At 46.1% G+C, this 23,254-nt stretch overlaps 1 protein-coding gene and 1 long non-coding RNA gene across 4 annotated transcripts in view; one reads left to right on the top strand and one right to left on the bottom strand.

Moving 5' to 3' along the window:
• The window catches only part of LOC144672830 (uncharacterized), a 491,943-nt gene that overhangs the window by 182,065 nt on the left and 286,624 nt on the right, over nucleotides 1-23,254 (top strand). The gene's annotated exons all lie outside the window — the stretch shown is intronic.
• LOC144672828 (uncharacterized) lies at nucleotides 9,493-18,055 on the bottom strand. 3 transcript variants are annotated; one of them, XR_013574186.1, is made up of 3 exons: nucleotides 17,755-18,055; nucleotides 10,697-10,859; nucleotides 9,493-9,769 (listed from the first exon to the last, which is right to left on the bottom strand). It is a non-coding gene; the product is annotated as an uncharacterized LOC144672828 (long non-coding RNA). The 3 variants fall into 3 exon arrangements; XR_013574188.1 differs by having other exon boundaries at nucleotides 10,697-10,835; nucleotides 17,755-17,854; XR_013574187.1 differs by lacking the exon at nucleotides 17,755-18,055 and adding an exon at nucleotides 15,775-16,026 and having other exon boundaries at nucleotides 10,697-10,835.

The raw sequence follows: 23,254 nt of genomic DNA, 5'->3' as shown, positions 1-23,254 counted from the left end.
ACATAATTGTCTCCCAGTGATGGGCATTACCTGGAGACTAAACTTCACTCCCGTATCCAGGGGCGGGATAAATGGTTGGAGATGTTTGGAAAGCAATGTGAATGTCGGCCATCTGAGTTGAAGCATAAATCAGCCACTCTGAGCAGTTTACCGACATGTTAAATATTTTCTTGGAACTCGGAACTGAACGAATACCAGTTGCCATCCGGTCTGACAGCCTTGAACAAACTGTGGATATCTAAAAGGAAGAATCAGCCCAGGATAGGTTCTAGCAGCTCACTGTCCGTCTTTGTGGACAATATTCAAACTGGTTCACTGTCCAAGTAGCACGAATTTCAAATGGTTAAACAATGCCGACTGGGTTTCAGAGGGAGGTTGAGAGTGGGCCCTAAAGGCGTCCTCATGCTGGTCCTAACTGGCGATGACAACAATTAGAACTTGCCTGAAGAGGCTCAAACAGAGACAGTTCCACATTTAATGCTGGATTGCTGAATAGAAGCAATGTCCATGTGGATAAACTGTGTGGGCTCCGCACGTCCATTCCACTGAACGTGGGCAGTGGCCAGCCTGGCACACGGCGACACAATGTTGTATGTTTCTGCGACCAAGTGCAAGTGTGTTGGCAGGCTCTCAGACAAAGCACTGCAGGTGCTGGTGGCCACGCTACAGAGGGTGAATGATGCCCTGAGCGGAGAAATGCCAAGGGCACCGCCGCACCCTCCTGCGTCTCTCTCCCAACATCAGTTGGTGCCGCTATTCCTGTTAGCACATCCTCTTCCTTCTTCTCCACCAGGTTAGGGGCCCTGTTGCATGTTGCCCATGACCAAGGTCTCGCAGTATTCCAGCGAGAGCGAGTAGGTGACCAAAATGGCTTGACGCTAATGGTTGACTGGGGGATATGTTGGACCAGATGTTGTTTGAGCGCAATTGTGCTGCTGGTGGCCCACTTAGCCTCATGGATTATTTGAGCTGCTGGGCCTGATCTGAATCTACCCCATTGAACAAAATGGTAGAGCCACAAGACACGGTGGAGGGTGAGCGCGGTGTGAAGATAGCTCCTTCTCCTCACAAGGACTGTGCACTGGTCTCTCCTATGAACACTGTCAACGTAGACATATACATTCGCGAGGGGAGGTTAAGGTAGATGTTTCCCTCTTTCTGGCTCCCTCTCCACCTGATAAAGGGCAGGTCTATCGGATATGACAAATACAGCTTGCCTGCCTCGGTCAGTAGTGGTCCTACTGAGCCACTCTTGGTGAATAGCAATGTTGTATCCCAACCAGACTCCATTGTGTGCACCCATTGCTTCTGTGAATAGCTTTTTAACATGGAAAAGAACAGGTTCATCAGCTGAGGGAGGGTGGGCGGTGAGTGTTAGCAAGTTGTATCCCTCCCTGTGTTCCCCCTGATGCTGTGAGACTCAATGGAGCCTGCAGTCAATGTTGAACATTGCCAGAGCCAGTCCCTCCCCACTCTCTGCCACTCTGCTGGCACCTAGGCTGGGCATGTCCTGCCAGGGGGACAGGACATGTCCCGGGGATGGTGATAGACGATCCAGGGACATTGACCTTCACTCTGTTACTTTGAGGATGACCACATCGGAGTTTCATGATGGTTCATGTGCTCCTGCCATTCACTGGCCAACCTCTCCTTCCCTTTCAATATTGTGATGCACCGACCTGAATGAGAAATGAAGGGCAGTAAAGATTGTAAAGACGGCAGATTTCCTTCCCTAAGGGAGACGAGACAACCAGGTGGATCTTCATTACAATCCACCAGTTTTATTCTCACCATCACTGGTATTTGTGTTTTATTTTAAGTCCGATACTATAATTTACCCAACCCCACATCCTACTTTGAGTCGGCAGTCCGTGGCCCGGACAATCCTCCAGTCAGAATTTCCGGGGGCTGTGTTCAGCATCGTGAACTCTATCCTTTGAAGGGTCAGTGTATTTCACTCACTGGAGCCCAGTGAGACAATGGTCCTTCTCTGTTGTGAGTGAGCTCAACACAAGATACAGCCCACAGCGTCCACCCCTCCTTCTCGAACCCCTATCATCACTCCCACCCCTCCTGTCAACGTAGACAGATATATTCGCGAGGGGAGGTTAAGGTAGATGTTTCCCTCTTTCTGGCTCCCTCTCCACCTGATAGAGGGCAGGTATATCGGATATGACAAATACAGCTTGCCTGCCTCGGTCTGTAGTGGTCCTACTGAGCCACTCTTGGTGATGGGCAATGCTGTATCCCAACCAGACTCCATTGTGTGCACTCATTGCTTCGGTGAATCACTTATTAACATGGAAAAGAACAGGTTCATCAGCTGAGGGAGGGTGGGCGGTGAGTATTAGCAAGTTGTATCCCTCCCTGTGTTCCCCCTGATGCTGTGAGACATAATGGAGCCTGCAGTCAATGTTGAACATTGCCAGAGCCAGTCCCTCCCCACTCTCTGCCACTCTGCTGGCGCCTATGCTGGGTATGTCCTGCCAGGGGGACAGCACATGCCCCTGGTTTGGTGATGGACGATCCAGGGACTATGGCATTCACTCTGTTACTTTGAGGATGACCACATCGGAGCTTCAAGATTTTTCTTGTGCTCCTGCCATTCTCTGGACAACACCTCCTTCCCTTTCAATATGTAGATGTACCAACCTGAATGAGAAATGAGGGGCAGTAAAGATTGTAAAGGCGGCAGATTTCCTTCCCTAAGGGAGACGAGACAACCAGGTGGGTCTTCATCACAATCCACCAGTTTCATTCTCACCATCTCTGGTATTCGTGTTTTATTTTAATCCGATACTATAATTTACCCAACCCCACATCCTACTTTGAGTCTGCAGTCCGTAGCCCGGACAATCCTCCAGTCGGAATTTCCGGGAGCTGTGTTCAGCATCGTGAACTCTATCCTTTGAAGGGTCAGTGTATATCACTCACTGGAGCCCAGTGAGACAATGGCCGTTCTCTGTTGTGAGTGAGCTCACCCCGAGATACAGGCAAGAGCATCCACCCCTCCTTCTCGAACCCCTATCATCACTCCCACCCCTCCTGTGCCCTAAACCGAGCAAAACAACCCACATACCAATTGTCTCCACATTGGGCACCACCAGCCCTGCAAAACTCCTTCCCTTTTAAGTCATGTCAATAAGACTCTATCCATTCCCTCTTCCCAGGGACACTGTTCTTATTGATCTCTCACTGCCGTCTATCTGCGTTGCCTGGAAGGGCCGAATGGCTTTCGGCGATGCGATGACTCTATGAGTCTACCTTTATTGGGTTTTTAATTGTCTCAAAGTGAATGCTGTTAGCTGGAGATTAAACTAAACTCCTGTATCAAGGAGTGGGATAAATGTTTTGAAATGTCTGGAATGCAATGTGTGTATACAGAGTTCCATGTCGGCCATCAGAGTTGAAGCGCACATCAGTCACTTCGAGCAGCTTACCGGCCTGTTAAATACTTCCCTGGAACACGGAACTGACCGGGCACCAGGTGCCATCCTGTCTGACAGCGTTGAACAAGGTGTGAGGATCTGGCAAGTATGGGACAGGCCAGGATGGGGTCCAGCAGCTCACTGCCCGTCAGTGTGGACAATACCCAGGATTAAATATTCTAAATATCCTCAGCAGCCCCTCCAGGGCTCTCATATCCTCCCTCATGTGTGGTGATCAGAGCTGTATCTATTAATCTAGCTGTCGCCTCAACAGGGATTAATCATTGTTCAAAGTAACATCCCCTGATTTAGTTCCCGACACTTGATTTATGAGTGTCAGGTAATGACAATCTGTAACAAGGGAGAATCTAAACAACACCCCGTGAGAATTAATGGCATTACCATCACTGAATCCGCCACTATCAACATCCTGGGGCTTACCTTAAACTGGAAACTGAACTGGACCAGCCAAATAAATGCTGTGGTTATAAGAGGAGGTTAGAGTCTGTGACTCCTGCGGAGATCGACTCACCTCCTGACTCCTCAAAGCCTGTCCAACAACTAAAAGTCTCAAGTCAGGAGTGTGATGGAATACTCTCCATTTGCCTGGACGTGTACAGCTCCAGCAACACACAATAAGCTCGACACCACCCAGTATAAAGCAGCTCCGCTTGATTGGGACCCCAACCACAAGCATTCACTCCCTTCACCAAGGACGCACAGTGGCAGCAGTGTGTACCATCCACAAGATGTTTATCAGCAACTCACCAAGTTTCCTTCGACAGCGCCGCCCAAATTCACCACATCTAATATCTAGAAGGACAAGGAAATCAGACACATGGGAACAACATCTCCTGGTGGTTCCCCGTCGAACCACTCACATTCCTGACTTGGAACTAATTCGGCCAATCCTTCGCTGTCGCTGGGACAAAATCCTGGAATTTACTCCCTAACAGCGCTATGGGTGTACCTACACCACAGGAATTGCAGCGGCTGTCACCGCGTTCTCAATGGGCAATTTGGGAGAGGCATTAAATGCTGGCCTAGCCAGCGACGCCCACATCACACGAATGAATTTTAAGCAATGGAGCCCAATACCCTCCACACTTCGCTAACTGCTCTCTCATCCTGCCCTTCCAAATGTCAAAGATAAAATTTCGGAACACCCCATATCCCTCTGTCTCGGAACGCTCTTTAGCACTGCTTCATTCAGTCCATAATCCATACCCCTATTCCTTCTGACAAAGTGCATCACCTCATATCTCACTCTGCAAAATTCCATCTGCCACTTTTCTGCCCATTCTGCCCGCCTATCTACACCCTGTTTCCATCGATTTCTATCGCACACAGTGGTAGCCATGACTTCAAGTATTGTTTCATCAACAAGTTTTGGAATTTCACCGTATTCCTCATTTAAGTAATTGGGGGAACATCACTGTCTACATGTTCCAACCTGACAAACAGCCCTTAACTCCAAGAGCAGTTGTGTTGGGTCATCGGCTGAGGGAGGGCAGTAGACGAGAAGCAGGAGGAGACATTTTTTTGCCCATGTTGGACCTGATGGCATTGGCCAATATTGATGACTCCAATGGAAACCCCCTCTCGCTGCATAGCACTGTGGCACTGCCGGTGGGAAAGGGGCATACCCAGGAATGGCGATGGACACGTTTGGGATAATGTTTCTGAGGCATGACTCTGTGAAAATGATTTTGCTGGAGCTACAGGACCTGAATGTGGCCCTGCCATTGACTGACCTCCCCATTCCCTTCCTGTCAATGTGGAGACACACCGATCCGAGTGAGAAATGAGAAACCTACAGAAAGTGGTGTTCAGCGCTGCCAGTTTTATTCACATGATTGAGGAACCAGTGGGTCAGGGGGCACGGGGACTACACAGTCCGTGGAGCCTCAAGGCGGTGCTGGAGTCACGGGCACTGGAAGTTGGGCTGGTGTCACTGGCCTTGGTCGCCAACTGCTGCTTCCTCCTTTTCTGATTTACTTCGCCACGCAGCATTGAAACAACCAATAGAGCTTCTTGCGATTCAAAAACTTGTTTCTGCGGCAGTGCCTCCAACGACAGGTGCCCCCTTTAATTCCGTCACATGCAATGGTCAAACCTGAAATGCAATTTTGAAGCCGCTGTTGATGCCACCAGGAAGGACCCTCGACTCTCGCTCAAACACTTGTTATGTATCACCCTAAAAGTTGAAGTCCCCCTTTCATAACCATACCCGATATTGCATCATTGCCGGTTTGGTCCGTGAAGTATTGCCAAAGGACATGGAGAACAGAATTACACACAGGGCTCTACGGGTGGCGTAACCAAGGTACATGCAGAGCGGAACTGCACACAGCGACCCAGGTGTGGTGTAACCAAGCGATATGGAGACCAGAACTGTGCACAGTGCTTCAAGTGTGGTCTAACCATGGGATATGGAGGCCAGAACTGTGCACAGTGCTTTGAGTTTGGTCTAACCGAGGGATATGGAGACCTGAATTGTGCACAGCGCTCCATGTGTGTTTCAACCAAAGGATATGGAGGCCGGAACTGTGCACAATTCTCCAGCTGTGGTCTAACCAAGCCATATGGTGACCTCAGTGCTCCTAGTGTGGTCTCACTGAGGGATATGGAGACCTGAAGTGTGCACTGTGCTCCAAGTGTGGTCTCCCCGAAGGATATGAAGACCTAAAAAACTACAAATTCTTAGAATTTTGCTGCAATTTTAAGATTCCGTCCAGTCAAATGTGGAGGCGTGAGCAAAATTGAACAAAAAATAAACAGTATTAAAAAAGTCCTAATTTTGCGAGCATTCCCGCGCTGAGATTGAAGGGTTTTGGTAACATGGTTAGGTTCATGTTCCAGAACCAAGCCGGACAAATGGACTTAAAAACAGATCAAAAATTATCCAGTCGAATGGTAGCACATGTTTGATTCGGTGAATGGCCTACTTCTGTTCCTGTGAATGGATTCATAGATTGGCGACAGGAAGGTTTGCTAACCTCCCTAAACATACTTTGCTGCGATGATGTGTCCCGGCACCAGGAATATAACTACCAAGAGCAGTGCGTTACTCGTCTTCCTATGAGCTCCTCACAGCTACAGTGAACTGCCTGGGCTATAGAAGCTCTTTGTATGAACTCAGATTATAAACTGTGGTTAATGAACACACACAGACACCCATATATACACAGTGAGAATTGGCACTACCTTGGGCACATTGAAGGGATAGGTCACTCACTGAGAGGAACAGTAAATGGAATAAATGAGTAAATGTGTCTTGCAAGGCAAGTATGTGTTAATCAAAAGAGACCGCCCTGTGTAAGTATTAAACATGGGAAGGTTTATAGAAATATCTTTCTGCGATTAAGATAAGTGGGTCATTCGGATAATCGTGCCTATGTCGCCTCCCTGAAACACCTATCCAAATATTCCCACGCTACTTTACTCTGTCAATATGCCGGCTGTTTTGACTGGCCCTCATGATCCATCCTATACCGTCACGTGACCTCACAACCGCCCTTTCAGTTCCCCTTCCCTTACACTGAATCTACTTTCCAACGTACAGTTCGCTAGAGAATAGCCAGCAATGGATTCTCATCAAGTTCCCGAGCCGATACCTATGGTGTCCCCTTAGTGTTTGGAACCCTGCCTCCCCACACCCACACCCCCACCAACCTCCACACCCACTACCGAACCACCACCCCCCCCCCCCCACCCACTCCTCCCACACTCACACCCCCACCTGCTCCAATCGCAGATTTCTTCTGCATATCAAGCGCGTCACCATTCGACGAATAAATGCGATTTCTAACCAATGGGACGGGGCTCCCCGACTTACACACCACACTCTAACCATCGCTCCTACATTATATTTGCAATTCTTGACCAATGGGAACAGAGCTTCTTGATTCCTCGAAGGCAAAAACAAAATGCTGCAGATGCTGGAAATGTGAATTGAAAACAGAAGATTCTGGAAAGAACCTCAGCAGCTCTGACAGCATCTGCGGAGAGAGAAACAGCGTTAAAGTTTCCAGTCCCTATGAACTTCCTCAAAGGTTAGAAGGGAACAAACTAACCTGAACGTATCCCCTATATTTACAAACCTTCACCAATGCTACTGGATTCCCTATAACAATCTAATATTTACCTGTGCCATCTTTGCACTTCTATAATCCTCAGGCATTATTTCCAGCCAATCAGCATCTAGTTTTGGATTCTGAATAATGCTATTGCTCGACTCACTGGCACACAAATATAAAATGCTCCGTTATTCCACTTAGGCTTTTAATAAGATGTCAAATAAAAGGCATTGAAACAACATTTAACTCTTGACATTAATTTAAGAAGGCTAATGGGATGTTACCCTTGATTATGCGAGGGAGCGAACATAAAGGTAAGGACGTTATCCTTCAGTTATACAGGGCATTTGTGAGACCGCACCTCGAATACTGTGTGCAGTTTTGCTCACCTTATTTAAGGAAGAATGTAAATTCATTGGATGCAGTTAAGAGGAGGCTTAAGGGATTGAGACCTGGAATGAGTGGGTGGTCTTATGATGAAAAATTGGACAGACTGGGCATGTTTCCACTGGAGTTTAAAGAGTAAGGGGCGATTTGATTGAAGTATACAAGATCCTGAACAGCGTCGACATTGTAGACGTGAAATGGATGCTTCATCTTGTGGGTGTGATCAGAACTAGGGGCGGGGAGCAAGGTGTAAAAAGAAGGGGTCGCCCTTTTACGACGGAGCTGAGGGGAACTATTTTCTCTCAGATATTTTTGTGGCTTTGAGATTCTGTGCCTCACAAGGCGGTGGAGGTGGGGTGAGTGAATATTTTCAATGCAGATGCAGACAGATTCTTGTGAGGCATGGTGAACAAAGGTTATCTGGGGTTATGGGCGTAGATGGGAATGTGGAATTCAAGACACAAACAGGTCAGTTGGATGGCACAGCAGACTTCGGGGCCCGAGTGGCCCACTCCTGCTTTTATGTTGTATCTTTGTACGTAACATTGCAATAATATATACCTATTAAGACATTTCATTGCCAAGCTTTTGTAGAGTACAGTTGCTAATGTCAGCCTTAGCAATTAGTGCAATGTGTTAATTAGGTGATGTTTAAAAAGGTGAGCACCTAATTTTTTTAGTTATGCCTGGGTCTGCTCTTGACATCCTACCCTTGTCTTTTCCGAGAACCAGGCTTGTTCCCTTGGCTTGATGCTAGTGGTAGCATGTGCAAAATGGCAGGCCATGACCTTACAGGTTTTGTTCGAATTCAATTCTGCTGCTTCTGATGGCCCACAGCGCCCAGTGGATTCCATGATTGGAGTTATGTGACCGGCTCTGTGTCTATCACATTGAATGCCATTAGTTCTACAAAGCAAAATGCCCACCATGTGAAGGCAGGAGCCTATCGTCAAAAGGTTTGTGCGGTGTTCATTCCTACCAACACCGTCAGAGACAGATGCACCTGCAGCAGTTAGATTGGTGAGCATGTGGTCGATTAGAATCTTCCCTCTCGTTGGTTAACCTGCCCCGGGTCTATTCTGCCTTACAGCGCTCGGCCACCTGGGTCTGTAACGGTGACCACGAGCAACTCTTGGTGATGGACATGCAGGTCCCACAGCAGAGACCATTATGTGCCCCTGATACGCTCAGTGCATCTTCCATGTCGTGTTGAACATAGATGAGTAGAGATTGATCAGGTTCCGGAGAGTGGTGGGTGGCTGACAGCTGGAGGTTTCCAGTCCCCTGTTTGACCTCATTCATTGTGACATCAGAGAGACTTGAGTCAATGTTGAGCACTCCTGTCGCAAGCCTCTATTTACTGAATGCCCCTGTGGCATCATGTCGGGCAGGACTGCCCATTCATTGGGATATGACTAACCCAGGGATGTGGGCGATGAACCTATGACATTGGATTTTAAGTTACGATTCCTAGAGTGTGATGTTGTTGGAGGTGCCTGGTGTCAATATGGCCCTGCCATGTCCTGACCTCCCCCCACTTTCCCTGTAGGTAAGGTGACACATCGATCCGAATGAGAAATGAGAAACGGACAAGGGGCGGCGATTGACACAGCCAGTTTTATTCACATGATTCAGAAAGCAGTGGGTCAGGGGTCATTCGATCCACACAATGTATCAGAGTTGGGATTACAGGAAATACAGATAGCTTCAGTCGGAATCACGGGCGAATCGTACATTGGACATGTTATGTTTATCCAGGGAAGATATATATGCAGCATCTGAGCCATAATAGGCAGTCTCCATTGACCTGTCTCCAATTTCTGGAACATGGTGCCAATCTGCAGACGCCTCCTGAGCCAACACATCCTTCGAGAGCTTCAGGGAAACAAAGAGGAAGAGTTCATTGATAACAACATTCAGAGCTCTGCCGTACCTACGTGCGATTTAACCAAATGCTCTGGAGACTAGAACTGTGAACAGCGTTTCTAGTGTGGTCTAACCGAGGGATCTGTAGGCAAGAACTGTGCTCAGTGCCCCAGGTGTGTTTGACTGAAAGATATAGAGACCGGAACTATTCACGGTGTACCGAGTGTGGTCTACCCGAGGTATATGGAGGCAAGATCTGTGCTCAGTGTTCCAGGTGCGTTGTGACTGAGGGATATGAAGACCTGAACTGTGCACAGTTCTATGACTGTGGTCGCACCGAGGCATATGGAGACCAGAACTGTGCTCAAAGCACCAAATGTGATCCAGCCGATGTAAATGGAGGCAAGAACTGTGCTCAGTGCTCCACGTGTGTTGTAATTGAGGGATATGGAGACCGGACTGTGAACAGTGCGCCGAGTGTGGTATAACCGAGGGATATGAAGACTAGAATTGTCCACAATGCTCCAATGGTGGTCTAATTGTGGGTTATGTTGACCAGATCTATGCACAGGGCTCCAAGTGTGGTCTAACTGAAGGTTATGGAGACCAGATGTTTGCACATTGCTCCGACTTTGGTCTAACCGAGGGAAAAATAATGCAAGATATCACCGAGTGGCAGCACATAGATGGGAAGCACAAGGCGACTAGAATATTCGAGAAGGATGAATAATTTGAAAAAGGAAAAATTTAAGGAAAGGTGCAAAACTGAGATGGACAGCTTTCTGTCTGGGAAACGTTTAAATGTTTGGGGAACAAAGATGGGTAGGTGAAGGTACGGCACCCATTGATTGGTATCACAGGCTGAAGAGGCTGAATGGCCTCTTCTTCATTCTATGAATGTTTCTGCTCTGTTCTTCCTGAGAGATTTGTACTCACGGGGCTTCGATGCACGCACCACTCCAACCTCAGCGATGGGCTGTAGCTGCACCAGGAGTCCAAGCACCAAGAGTAGTGCTTTGCTCATCTTCCGCTGATCCCCTCAGAGTCACAATGAGGTGACTGGATTACGGATGCCCTTTATATCAACGCACGTACCATTCTGTAGTTAATATTCACACAGACACACGGTTAGCGCTGGCTCCACCTTGAGCTTATTAAACGAGCTATTCATTAACTGAGACCAACAGAGTGAAAGGCTAAATATGTCTCCCAAGTCGAACGTCAACAGGGCTGTGTAAAATCGCAGCAAAACATCCCTCGAATCCTCTTGCTATGAAGGCCAACATACCATTTGCCTTATTTTACGCCTGCTGCACCTGCATGCTTACCATCAGCAACTGGTGTACGAGGACACCCAGGTCTCATTGCACATTCCCCTCTCTCAATTTATAGCCAGTCAGATAATAATCTGCCTTCCTGTTTGGGCTACAAAGTGGATAACCTCATTTATCCACATTATATTGCATCTGCCAAACATTTGCCCACTCACTCAATTTGTCCAAATCACACTGAAGCATCTCTGCATCCTCCTCACAGCTCACCCAGGCGGGAGACCCAGCTATGTGTCATCTGCCAATTTGGAGATCTACCATTCAGTTCCCTTAACTAAATCATTTATATATATTTTGAATAGCTGGGGTCCCAGCACCGATCCCTGTTGCACGACACTGGTCACTGCCTGCTTTTCAAAAATGAACCGTTTATTCCTACTGTTGTTTCCTGACTGCCCAACCATTATCTATCGAACTCAATCCATTACCTCCACTCCCATGCGCTTTAACTTTACAGGCAAATCCCTTATTGGGGACTCCATCGAAAGCCTTATGAAAGTCGAAATAAAGCACATATACTGGCTCCCCTTCATCAAATCTACTAGCTACATCCTCGATAAATTCCAGCAGATTTGTCAAGCATGATTACCCTTTCGTAAATCCATTGCTCATTCTTGCCGATTCTTCTGCTGTTTTCCAAGTGCTCAACTAATAAATCTTTTATAATGGACTCTAGAATTTTCCCCACTACCGACGTCAGGTTGACAGGCCTTTGAATTCCTGTTTTCTCTCTACATTCCTTTATAAATACTGAGGTTACATTAGCTGCCACCAATCTGTAGGACCTGTTCCAGAGTCTATAGACTCTCAGAAGATTACCACCGATGCAAACACTACTTCTAGGCCACTTCATTAAGTATTCTGGGATGTAGGTTATCAGGCCTTCGGGATTTATCGGTTTTAAATCTCATCAATTTTCCCAACACCGTTTCCCTACCTACACTGATTCCATTCAGTGCCTCACTCTCACTTAACTCTGTGTTCCCCACATTTCTGGTATGTTATTTGTATCCTACTTTGTGAAGAGAGAACCAAATTATTTAGTTGATCAGCCATTTCTTTGTCCCCCATTACAAGTTTCCCTGTTTCTGACTGAAAGGGATTACATTGATCTTGACCAATCTTCTTCTCTTCACATGGCTATAGAAGGTTTTTCGGTCAGTATTTATCTTCCCCGCAATCCTAGTCTGATACTCTCTTCTCCCATTCTTAATCAATCACTTGGTACTCCTTTGCCGAATTCTAAACTGTTACCAAACCTCAGGACTGTTGTATTCTCTGACCAAATTGTATGCATGTTCCTTGGTCTTAATACTTTCCCTACTTTCCATTGAAAGCCATGGTTTGGCCATTTTCCTGTTTTACTTTTGCGCCAGACAGGAATTATTAATTGTTGCAGTCCACCCATGTGCTCTTTGAATGTTTGTCATTGCCTATACAAAATCAGTCCTTTAAGTAACGTCTCCCAATCCATCATAGCCAGCTCGCGCCTCAAACCATCGTAGTTTCATGTATTAAGATTCAAGACCCTAGTCTCAGAACCAGTTATGTCACTTTCTACCTTGATGAAGAACTCAACTATATTATGGCAGTTCATCCCCAACGGCCCTCGCACAGCTAGATGGTGAATTATTTATTTCTCAATTTCCAATATCCAGTCTAAAATGGCCTGATCCCTAGTTGTTTCCTCAACGTATTGGTACAGAAAACCATCCGGTATACACTGCAGGAATTCCTCCTCTACAGTATTGTTACTAATTTGGTTTTCCCAATCTATATGCAGATTAAAGTCAACCATACCGACAGATGTTCCTTTATTACATGCATCTCTAATTTCCTGCTTAAAGCCATTCCAGACATCACCACTATAGTTTGGGGGCCTATAATACAATCCCCACAAACGTTTTTTTGTCCATTGGTGTTTCTCAGCTCCACCCATACAGATTCCACAATGTTGTAGCTAATATTCTTCCCAACTATTGCATTAATTTCCCTTTCAAACAACAATACAATCCACTGCCTTTTCACTTTTGTCTGTCCTTCCTTTTTACTGAATAACCCTGGATGTTCATGGCCCATCTGTGGTCACCCTGCAGCCAAGTCTCCATAAGCCCGACTATATAACACCTATTAACATCTATTTGTGCAATTAATTCATCCACTTTATTGGGAATGTTCCTCGCGTTAAGGCACAAAGCGTGAAGGCTTGTCTTTTTAACGTTGTCTGCCCCATTCCCATTATTTTTCACTGAGGCCCTCTTCTTGCATTTGAATTGTCTGCCTATTACATTTCTTATTCCCTTTTCTGTCTTTCGTTCTTGTTCTTGACTGCCCTACCTCTGGTATTTATTGTCAATCCCTTATTGATCCTTGCTCAGAGAGTATGTATGAGTCAACACCCCCATTGCTGCGGGCCAGGAGTCACATGTAGGCCAGACTGGGTTAGGATAGCAGATTTCCTCAACAAAAAATAAAAAATACCTGGATAAACTCAGCAGGTCTGGCAGCATCGGCGCAGAAGTGTAAAGTTGACGTTTTGAGTCCTCATGACCTCTCTACAGAACTAAGTAAAAATAGGTGAGAGGTGAAATATAAGCTGGTTTAAGGCAGGGGGGGTGGGGGGTGGTATTTGGGGGGTGGGGGAGGTGGGGTGTGGAGGGAAGAGAAGGAGGGAGGCGGGTTGGGACAAGCAAGAAGTGATAGGAGGAGATAACCAAAACATGTCACAGACAATAGACAAAAAAGTGTTGAAGGTAGTGATATTATCTAAAAGAATGTGCTAATTAAGAATGGATAGCAGGACAGGCAACGTACAGATAGCTCTAGTGGGGGTGGGGTGAAATAAGACTAAAAGGGCATAAACGTTATAGATAAATGATCGGTGGAATACATTAAAAATAATGGAAATATGTTTCCTCCCCTAAAGGACATGAGTGAAGCATTAGGATTTCTTTTACGAAAATCGACAATATTTTCGTGGTTATCATTACACTTTAAATTCCAGATTTTTATTCAATTCTAATTCCAACATCTGCAGTGGTGGGATTCGAACCCTCTCACCCCAGAACTTTATCCTGCCTGACTGGATCATTATTCCAGCAACAAGCCATTGCACCATCGCCTCTCCTGTAGGGAGTATTGTGCATCCAAATGTTGCAGCTGGTGTTAATGTCCAGATCAAACAAAATGTATGTAACTGGCAGTGCTGGCTCAGGCGCAAAATATCCACTTCCTCTCTCTATGAATTGCTATGATACGGCAGGTGTTATTTACCAGGCTGACCAACCTCCCAAGGGAAACTTGGACAATCTTTCGTGACAATTTTGCAATTTGTATTTATTACGAGCAGGCTTGTGCACTGAATTCAGAAGTAATGTGTCCACTATAATCTATTAACAACAAAAAAACTTAAACGCACGCAAAAGATTACAGTTACATAATTATAACAGTTCCCCAGATTTCTACTTTAACCTGACTCCCAGCTACACAGCCCCTTTAAGGCAACAGTTCAAATGAATTCCAAATTATTAACACACCCAGGAATATTGCCACAAGCACTCAATGCTTAATGTGATTTCGAAGGCTTTTCACTCAAATTTCGTTACTGAGACAGCAAACTTCTGCAGGGGAGGGGGTGAGGTGTTTGGGCGGTGGCGGAGCTACAAGCTTCTTCCCCAAGTCTGTTTCTAATGAATGCACCTTCCAAGATCTCACTCGGCCACACCTTACGCAGCATCCCACCCTTCTTCAAATATATTTCGCCCTTTTTGATCTGTAAATCTCATCGTTTCAACTAGTTTTAAGGAGTTACTTTTCCCAAGACAAACAAAATTTTCCATGTTATCATTATGGACGACGCTGTTGAGAATAATCACATTAATAACCCGGCCTTATTTGTCATGTCAGGTGTAAAAATCGCCACATGGCCCTTTTGAAGATCAAACACTTCTTCACTTAACAAAACATGTAAACTTCATGCACACCATCTCTGCTGATAACTCACCCAAGCTTACTCATCTCCGTTTCAAATGCCTGTTTTACACCTCACTTCTTTGGTTATTTAAAATTTGCAGTCTAACCAGCTCTATTTTGGTTAGATTAGCCACACACCCAGAATCATATACGCACACATATACACACTCACAGACATACGTACAAAAACAAGCATGCACACACACACACACACACATACACACGCACGCACACACATACACACACACACACATACACACACACTCACACAAGCACACACACACAGAAACACACACAGACATACACACAGATACACACAGGCATGCACACACCCAAATGCACACACACATCAAACACACACACAAACAAACATGCACACTCACACACAGATATATACACACACACAGACAAACACCCACGCACACACAAAAAAGCATGCACACTCACACAAACACACACACACACGTATACACGCACTTACGGACACAAACGCAAACACACACACACACACATACGTGCACACACGAACGCAGAGACACACACTCACACATACGTGCACATACACACACGCACATGCACACAGAGAAGTGCACTCACACATGCACACACACGGACAAGCCTGCTTTAAAGTAACCCGCAATAATATTAGGAAAATATGATAGTTCATTGACAGCATTGTTCTATAGATTAGTTCATGATTGACGTGTTTACCTGTCGCTATATAGCTTACACTCTGTCTCCTATCTGCGACCATATGCTCAGCCAGCGCCAGGAACACAAGGACCAGGAGCAGTACCTTCTTCATCATTCCCCAAGCTGCTCAGAGTAAGAGGTGAGTTGACTGCAGCACTGAAACTCTTGATATGAGCTCAGGGAGGAATCTGTGGTTAATCTTCACACACACACAGACAGTGAGGATAGGCTCATCTTTCACCTTGTTTAAGGGACAGTCCGCTAGCTGAGGCCAGCAGTGACAGGAATGAGTTTTTGAATGGAATGAAACAATTTAAAAGATAATTTAAATTCAAGCCAGGTTTTCATTAATAAATGTGGGGGTGGGGGAGGGGGCGCACAAATATGAGCAACTCTTGAATTGGGTTAGATTAAAAGGAACCCTTTGCCGTGATCGCTGTAAGAATCCTACAGCAGACAAGGAGTCCATGCTTCCCACTGTGCCCATGCTGGCACAATCATTCCTACTCAGCCTCTCCTCCTTCCCCATCACCCTACCATTAAAAAAAATCATTTCGATTCTTTCTCAACATTCCCATTTGAAAGATACTCATTCGGTCTGCTCCTGCCACCAAATGAGGCAGCGCATTCCTGGTCAGAACTCTCAGTGTAAAAAGCCATTCTTTCCAACTGATTCATTACAGACGATTTTCAATGCGTTTCTTATTGATAGTGAATCCCCCACTCTGGACACCATTCCATTGTCAATATTGGAATGAGACATGCGCAGAGCTCTGCCCAGTGCCCAAGTGGGAACAATGTTTACCCACCAACCAATTTCACTAACACCCCTTGCCCGGTGCTGCATGGTTGATGGTGGGAGATTAACATGAGAACATCGCCTTCCATGTGTTCCTAGATTTGATCAATGGCTACACTTCAACGCGGTTTCTTTGGCTGACCTATACGTTGGAACATTCTTATGTTTGCAAAGGTGCTATATAAATGAAAGCCTTTATTTCACGCCCACATTTGTCTTCATTTCCTTTGCTCTCTGCCATGTTCTCTTTCTCTGTCTCAACCTCTTCTCAGTCTCTACCTATCCATCCATCTTTCCTACTACCTACCTATCTATCTATCTATCTATCTATCTATCTATCTATCTATCTATCTATCTATCTATCTATCTATCTATCTATCTATCTATCTATCTATCTATCTATCTATCTATCTATCTATCTATCTATCTATCTATCTATCTATCTATCTATCTATCTATCTATCTATCTATCTATCTATCTATCTATCTATCTATCTATCTATCTATCTATCTATCTATCTATCTATCTATCTATCTATCTATCTATCTATCTATCTATCTATCTATCTATCTATCTATCTATCTATCTATCTATCTATCTATCTATCTATCTATCTATCTATCTATTTATCTATCTATCCATCTATCCATCTATCCACCTGTCCATCTATCTATCCGCCTATCTATCGATCAATCTCTATATATCTATCTATCCATAATTCTCTCTTTTTTTCTCCCACACTTTCTGTCTTGCTGCAGGTTTCTCTGTCTCTCTGCCATTCAACTTTTCACCCCAATCTCTATGCCTGTCTCTCCCTTTGCCTCTCTCAACCTGCCTTTCCCTATCTCTCGCTCTCTCTTTGTATTTCTCTCTCTCTCTCGCCCTTATCTTTCTTTCTTTCACCCCACCTCTGATTCTCTTTCCTCCTACTCTCTCTCACACACACACTCTGCCCCTCTCACTCTTCCATCGTGGCCTGAAACAGTCCCTCGCTCCCTATTTCTCTTACGCCTCCCTCTAGCTTTCTCTCACGATGATTTGTTTTCCTCTTTTCCCATTCGCACTGTCCCCTTCTCTCTCTCTCCCTTCTCTCTCCTCACTTTTCCCTACTTATCATCGAAACATCGAACGACTGCAGGTCAGTGAGAGGCCCATTGGCCCCTCTGATCTGCCCTGACTCATTGCAGGAGTAACTCACCCAGTGCCAGTAAGGGGTCTTTCCACTGAAGAGCCACACTTGTTTTTCCTGGTCAGGTCATTGTCCAATTCTTTTCTCGAAAGGCTCGATTGAGTGTGCCTCCAGCGCGCTATCCGCCTGTGCATTCCCGATTTGAACCACTTACTATGCAAATAAACAGTTTCTCCTTGTGTCACCATCGCTTCTTCAGCCAATCTCCTTCAATCGTAGCCCACTGCTCCTCCAGCCTCACTCCCTCCCCTTTTCCTGTTCCTCTCACATTATCTCTTTGTGTTTCTCTCTCTCTGCCTCTGCCTTCTACATCAGCCGAGAGAGTTAAATATTTCACATTTAAAGCCGTTGTCAATGTGTTAATCATTTGCCTCTGAAGCGGACCTGTCCTGTCCCCAGTCACCAATCTGTCTGGCGGAGCTTGTTGCCCAGCCAACCGGCAGTTAGTTGATGATCAACCTGCTGGCCCTGACAACTCCTGCGCACCATTATCCAAAGGTCATTGGCTGTGAAACACATTGGGATATCCACAGGCTGGGAAAGGCGCTATACAAATGAACATCTTTAATTCCCGAACACTTTTATTTCATTGCTTTGCTCTCTGTCACGTTCTCTTTCTGTGTCTATCTCCCTCCATTTATTTATTTATCTATCTATCTATCTATCTATCTATCTATCTATCTATCTATCTATCTATCTATCTATCTATCTATCTATCTATCTATCTATCTATCTATCTATCTATCTATCTATCTATCTATCTATCTATCTATCTATCTATCTATCTATCTATCTATCTATCTATCTATCTATCTATCTATCTATCTATCTATCTATCTATCTATCTATCTATCTATCTATCTATCTATCTATCTATCTATCTATCTATCTATCTATCCGTCCGACTGTCCGTATGTCCGTCTGTCCGTCTGTCCATCTGTCTGTCTATCCAGCTATCTATCTATCTATCTATCTATCTATCTATCTATCTATCTATCTATCTATCTATCTATCTATCTATCTATCTATCTATCTATCTATCTATCTATCTATCTATCTATCTATCTATCTATCTATCTATCTATCTATCTATCTATCTATCTATCTATCTATTTATCTATGTATCGATCCATCCGTCTATCCGTCTATCCGTCTGTCCATCTGTCTGTCCATCTGTCTGTCTGTCTGTCTATCTATCTATCTATCTATCTATCTATCTATCTATCTATCTATCTATCTATCTATCTATCTATCTATCTATCTATCTATCTATCTATCTATCTATCTATCTATCTGTCTGTCTGTCTGTCTGTCTGTCTGTCTGTCTGTCTGTCTGTCTATCTATCTATCTATCTATCTGTCTGTCTGTCTGTCTGTCTGTCTGTCTGTCTGTCTGTCTGTCTGTCTGTCTGTCTGTCTGTCTATCTATCTATCTATCTATCTATCTATCTATCTATCTATCTATCTATCTGTCTGTCTGTCTGTCTGTCTGTCTGTCTGTCTGTCTGTCTGTCTGTCTGTCTATCTATCTATCTATCGATCTATCTATCGACCTATCCATCTTAAAATCTCTTTACCACCTTCGCTCTCTATATATATGTCCCTCTGCCTTGCTCTGTCTCTCTTTCTTCCTACATCTGTCCTCATTCTCTCAGCCTCTGTCTCTCTCTGTCTCACCCCACGCCGCCTCACCAATGCCCAGTTTTGGACCTTTCGACCTTTAACGAATCTGTCCCATTTGCACGATGGGAGTTCCACAGCACGATCGAGTGTGTAATTCGTGTGAGGACAGGATTTGTCTTGACAAAGCGTGTTCGCCCCTACCAAAACGGTCATGGACAGGGCCAACTGGGAGAGGTTGCCTGGTGTGGTTGAGGTCAAGCAGGTTCAGGCCTGCTCTTTGGTTCCCTTACCACTTGCCGAAGGCCAAGCGATCAGGTCACCATAGACTTCACATGTAGCACTGTTTACAATTCTGCCCTGCAAGTACCTCGGTTAGATGTGCCCTTCAAGGTCGGCTGAACTGGATCAGCCGTGGCGATATCGAGCCACTCTTGGTGGTGTATATTTCAGTGCCTCACTCACTGATTTCTGGCTGATGTTGCTAACTCATTCCCAACGGATGAGGCAATACAGTCTGTCAATAAGCATGACCCAGATCTCCCTGTCGCTTGCCATTTCAACACACCAACCTGCTCTCATTGGCCTGCTGCAATGTTCCAGTGAAGCTCAACGCAAACTAGAGGAATAGCACCTCACCTTCCGACTAGGCACTTTACAGCCTTCCAGACTGAATATCGAGTTCAACAATATTTGATAATGAACCCTCTATTCCATCCCGACCCCCTTTCCGATCCCCCCATTTTCCAATAAGTTATACACATTTTTTTCTTTCCCCACCTATTTCCATTATTTTTAAATGTATTTCCATCCATTGTTTTATCTCTAACTTTTAGCCTATTTCGATCCCTTCCCCCCACCCCCACATGGTCATTATTTCAGGGCTGCAAAGTGTAAATATTACCCTGTGCTTTCATGACCTCCACTGTCTCAGTGACACAACAATTCGAGAGAGAATTGGGTCACGGACAAGAGTCGCTGAGCAAGTATGGTGTAACCGAGGGATATGGAGACAGGATATATGCACAGTGCTCCGAGTGTGGTCTAAGCAAGAGATAGATAAATCAGAACTGTGCACAGTGCTCCAAGTATGGTCTACCAGGGGGATATGGAGACAGGAAATGTGCACAGTGCTCCGAGTGTGGTCAAAGCAAGAAATACAGAAATCAGAACTGTGCACAGTGCTCCAAGTGTGGTCTAACAGGGTTATACGGAGACCAGTACTCTACACAGTGCACCGAATTTGGTCTAAACGAGGTATATGGAGACCAGAACTGTGCACGTTGCTCCAAGTGTGCTCTCCCTGCGACATATGGAGACTGGAAATGTGCACGTTGCCAAAAGTGTGGTGAACTGTGTCCATTGTGCGCCCTTTGTACATCGTGGGCCCTGAATTCAGATTTGGCCCTGAGTTCAGTATGTGCTCCTTGATCAGCGTGGGCTCCGATTTCAATGTGGGCTCCATGTTCAGTGTGGTCTCCGTGTTTAATGTGGGCTCTGTGTTCAGTCTGGGCTCTGTGTTCAGACTGGGTCCTGTGTTCAGTGTGGTCTGCATGTTCAGTGTGAGATCAGTGTTCAGAGTGGGCCCTGTGTGCAGGGTTGGCACTATCCTCAGAGAGGGCTCAGTGTTCATTATGGGCCCTTGTGTTGAGAGTTGTCTCTGTGTTCAGAGGGAGCTCTGTGTTCAGAGAATATTCTGTGTTCAGTGTGGGCTCGGTGTTCGTTGTGAGTTCAGTGTTCAATGTGTGCTCAGTGTTCAGATTTGGCCCTGAATTCAATCAGGCTCTGTGTTCGGTATGGGCTCTGTGTTCAGTGTGGGCTCTGTGTTCAGTGTGGGCTCTGTGTTCAGAATGGGCTCTGTGTTCAGTGTGGGCTCTGTGTTCAGAATGGGCGCTGTGTTCAGTGTGGGCTCTGTGTTCGGTATGGGCTCTGTGTTCAGAGTGGGCTCTGTCTTCAGTGTGAGCTCAGCGTTCAGAGTGAGATCAGTGTTCCGTGTGGGCTCTGTGTTCAGTGTGAGATCAGTATTCAGTGTGAGATCAGTATTCAGTGCGGACTCTGTGTTCAGAATGGGCTCCGTGTTCAGTGTGGGCTCTGTGTTCAGTGTGGGCTCTGTGTGCAGTGTGGGCTCTCTGTTCAGTGTGGCCTCTGTGTTCAGTGTGAGCTCGTTGTGCAGTGCTGGCTCCGTGATCAGTGCGGAACCTGTGCTCAGTGTGGACCCTGTGATCAATCAGGCTCTGTGTTTCGTGTGGGCCCTGGGTTCCGAGTTATCTCCGTGTTCAGAGTGTGCTCAATTTTCAGTGTGGGCCGTCTATTCATAATGGGCTCTTTGTTCAGTGTGTGCCCTGTGTTCAGTGTTTGCTCTGTGTTCAGCATGGGCTCGGTGTTCAGGTTGGGCACTGCATTCAGAGCGGGATTCGTGTTCAGTGTGGGCTCTGTGTTCAGTGTGTGCCCTGTGTTCAGTGTTTGCTCTGTGTTCAGCATGGGCTCGGTGTTCAGGTTGGGCACTGCATTCAGAACGGGATTCGTGTTCAGTGTGGGCTCTGTGTTCAGTGTGGACCTTGTGTTCAGTGTGAGCTCCTTGATCAGCGTGGGCTCCATGTTCGGTGTGGTTTCCGTGTTCAATGTGGGCTCTGTGTTCAGTGTGGGCCCTGTGCTCAGAGTGGGACCTGTGTTCAGTGTGGACTCTGTGTTCAGTGTGGGCCCTGTGCTCAGAGTGGGACCTGTGTTCAGTGTGGACTCTGTGTTCAGGTTTGGCTCTGACTTCAGAGGGGGCTCAGTGTTCATTGTGGGACCTTGTGTTCAGAGTTGTCTTGAGTTCAGAGTATGTTTCGAGTGGGTTCTGTGTTCAGTGTGGACTCGGTATTCATTGTGAGCTCAGTGTTCAGTGTGAGATCAGTGTTCTGTGCGGACGCTGTGTTCAGAGCAGGTCCTGTGTTAGGAATGGGCCCTGTCTTCAGTGCCGGTCCTGTATTCATTGTATTCCCTGTGTTTTTGAGGGCCCTGTGTTCAATGTCATCTTTTTTTACACTTTGGACTCTGTCGACATTTTGAACTACGTGTGGGCCCCGTTTTCAGTGTGGGCCATGTGTTCAATTTGAGCCATGCGTTCAGTGTGGGCTCTGTATTCAGTGTGAGCTCAGTGTTCACTGTGGTGTCTGTGTTCAGTGTGGTCTCTGTGTTCAGTGAGTGCTCTGTGTTCAGTGTGGTCTCTGTGTTCAGTGTGGGCTCTGTGTTCACTGTGGTCTCTGTGCTCAGTGTGGTCCCTGTGTTCAGTGTGGGCTCTGTGTTCAGTGTGGTCTCTGTGTTCAGTGTGGTCTCTGTGTTCAGTGTGGTCTCTGTGCTCAGTGTGGTCTCTGTGTTCAGTCTGGGCTCTGTGATCAGTGTGGGCTCTGTGTTCACTGTGGTCTCTGTGCTCAGTGTGGGCTCTGTGTTCAGTGTGGTCTCTGTGTTCAGTGTGGTCTCTGTTTTCAGCGTGGGCTCTGTGTTCAGTGTGGGCTCTGTGTTCAGTGTGGTCTCTGTGTTCAGTGTGGGCTCTGTGTTCAGTGTGGTCTCTGTGTTCAGTGTGGTCTCTGTGTTCAGTGTGGTCTCTGTGTTCAGTGTGGGCTCTGTGTTCAGTGTGGGCTCTGTGTTCAGTGTCGTCTCTGTGTTCAGTGTGGGCTCTGTGTTCAGTGTGGGCTCAGTGTTCAGAGCAGATTTTGTATTCAGTGCGGCCTCTGTTTTCAGAGAGGGATCTGTGTTGAGAGCAGGCTGTATGTTCATATTGGGCCCTGTTTTCCATCAGGCTCTGTGTTCGGTGTCGGCTCTGTGTTCAGTGAGTGCTCTGTGTTCAGTGTGAGCTCTGTGTTCAGTGTGGGCTCTGTGTTCAGTGTGCGCTCTGTGTTCAGTGTGG

This window comes from Cetorhinus maximus, unplaced genomic scaffold (assembly GCF_964194155.1).
Source record: "Cetorhinus maximus unplaced genomic scaffold, sCetMax3.hap1.1 HAP1_SCAFFOLD_58, whole genome shotgun sequence".
NCBI lineage: Eukaryota > Metazoa > Chordata > Chondrichthyes > Lamniformes > Cetorhinidae > Cetorhinus > Cetorhinus maximus.
This window is presented reverse-complemented; position numbering and strand designations above follow the sequence as displayed.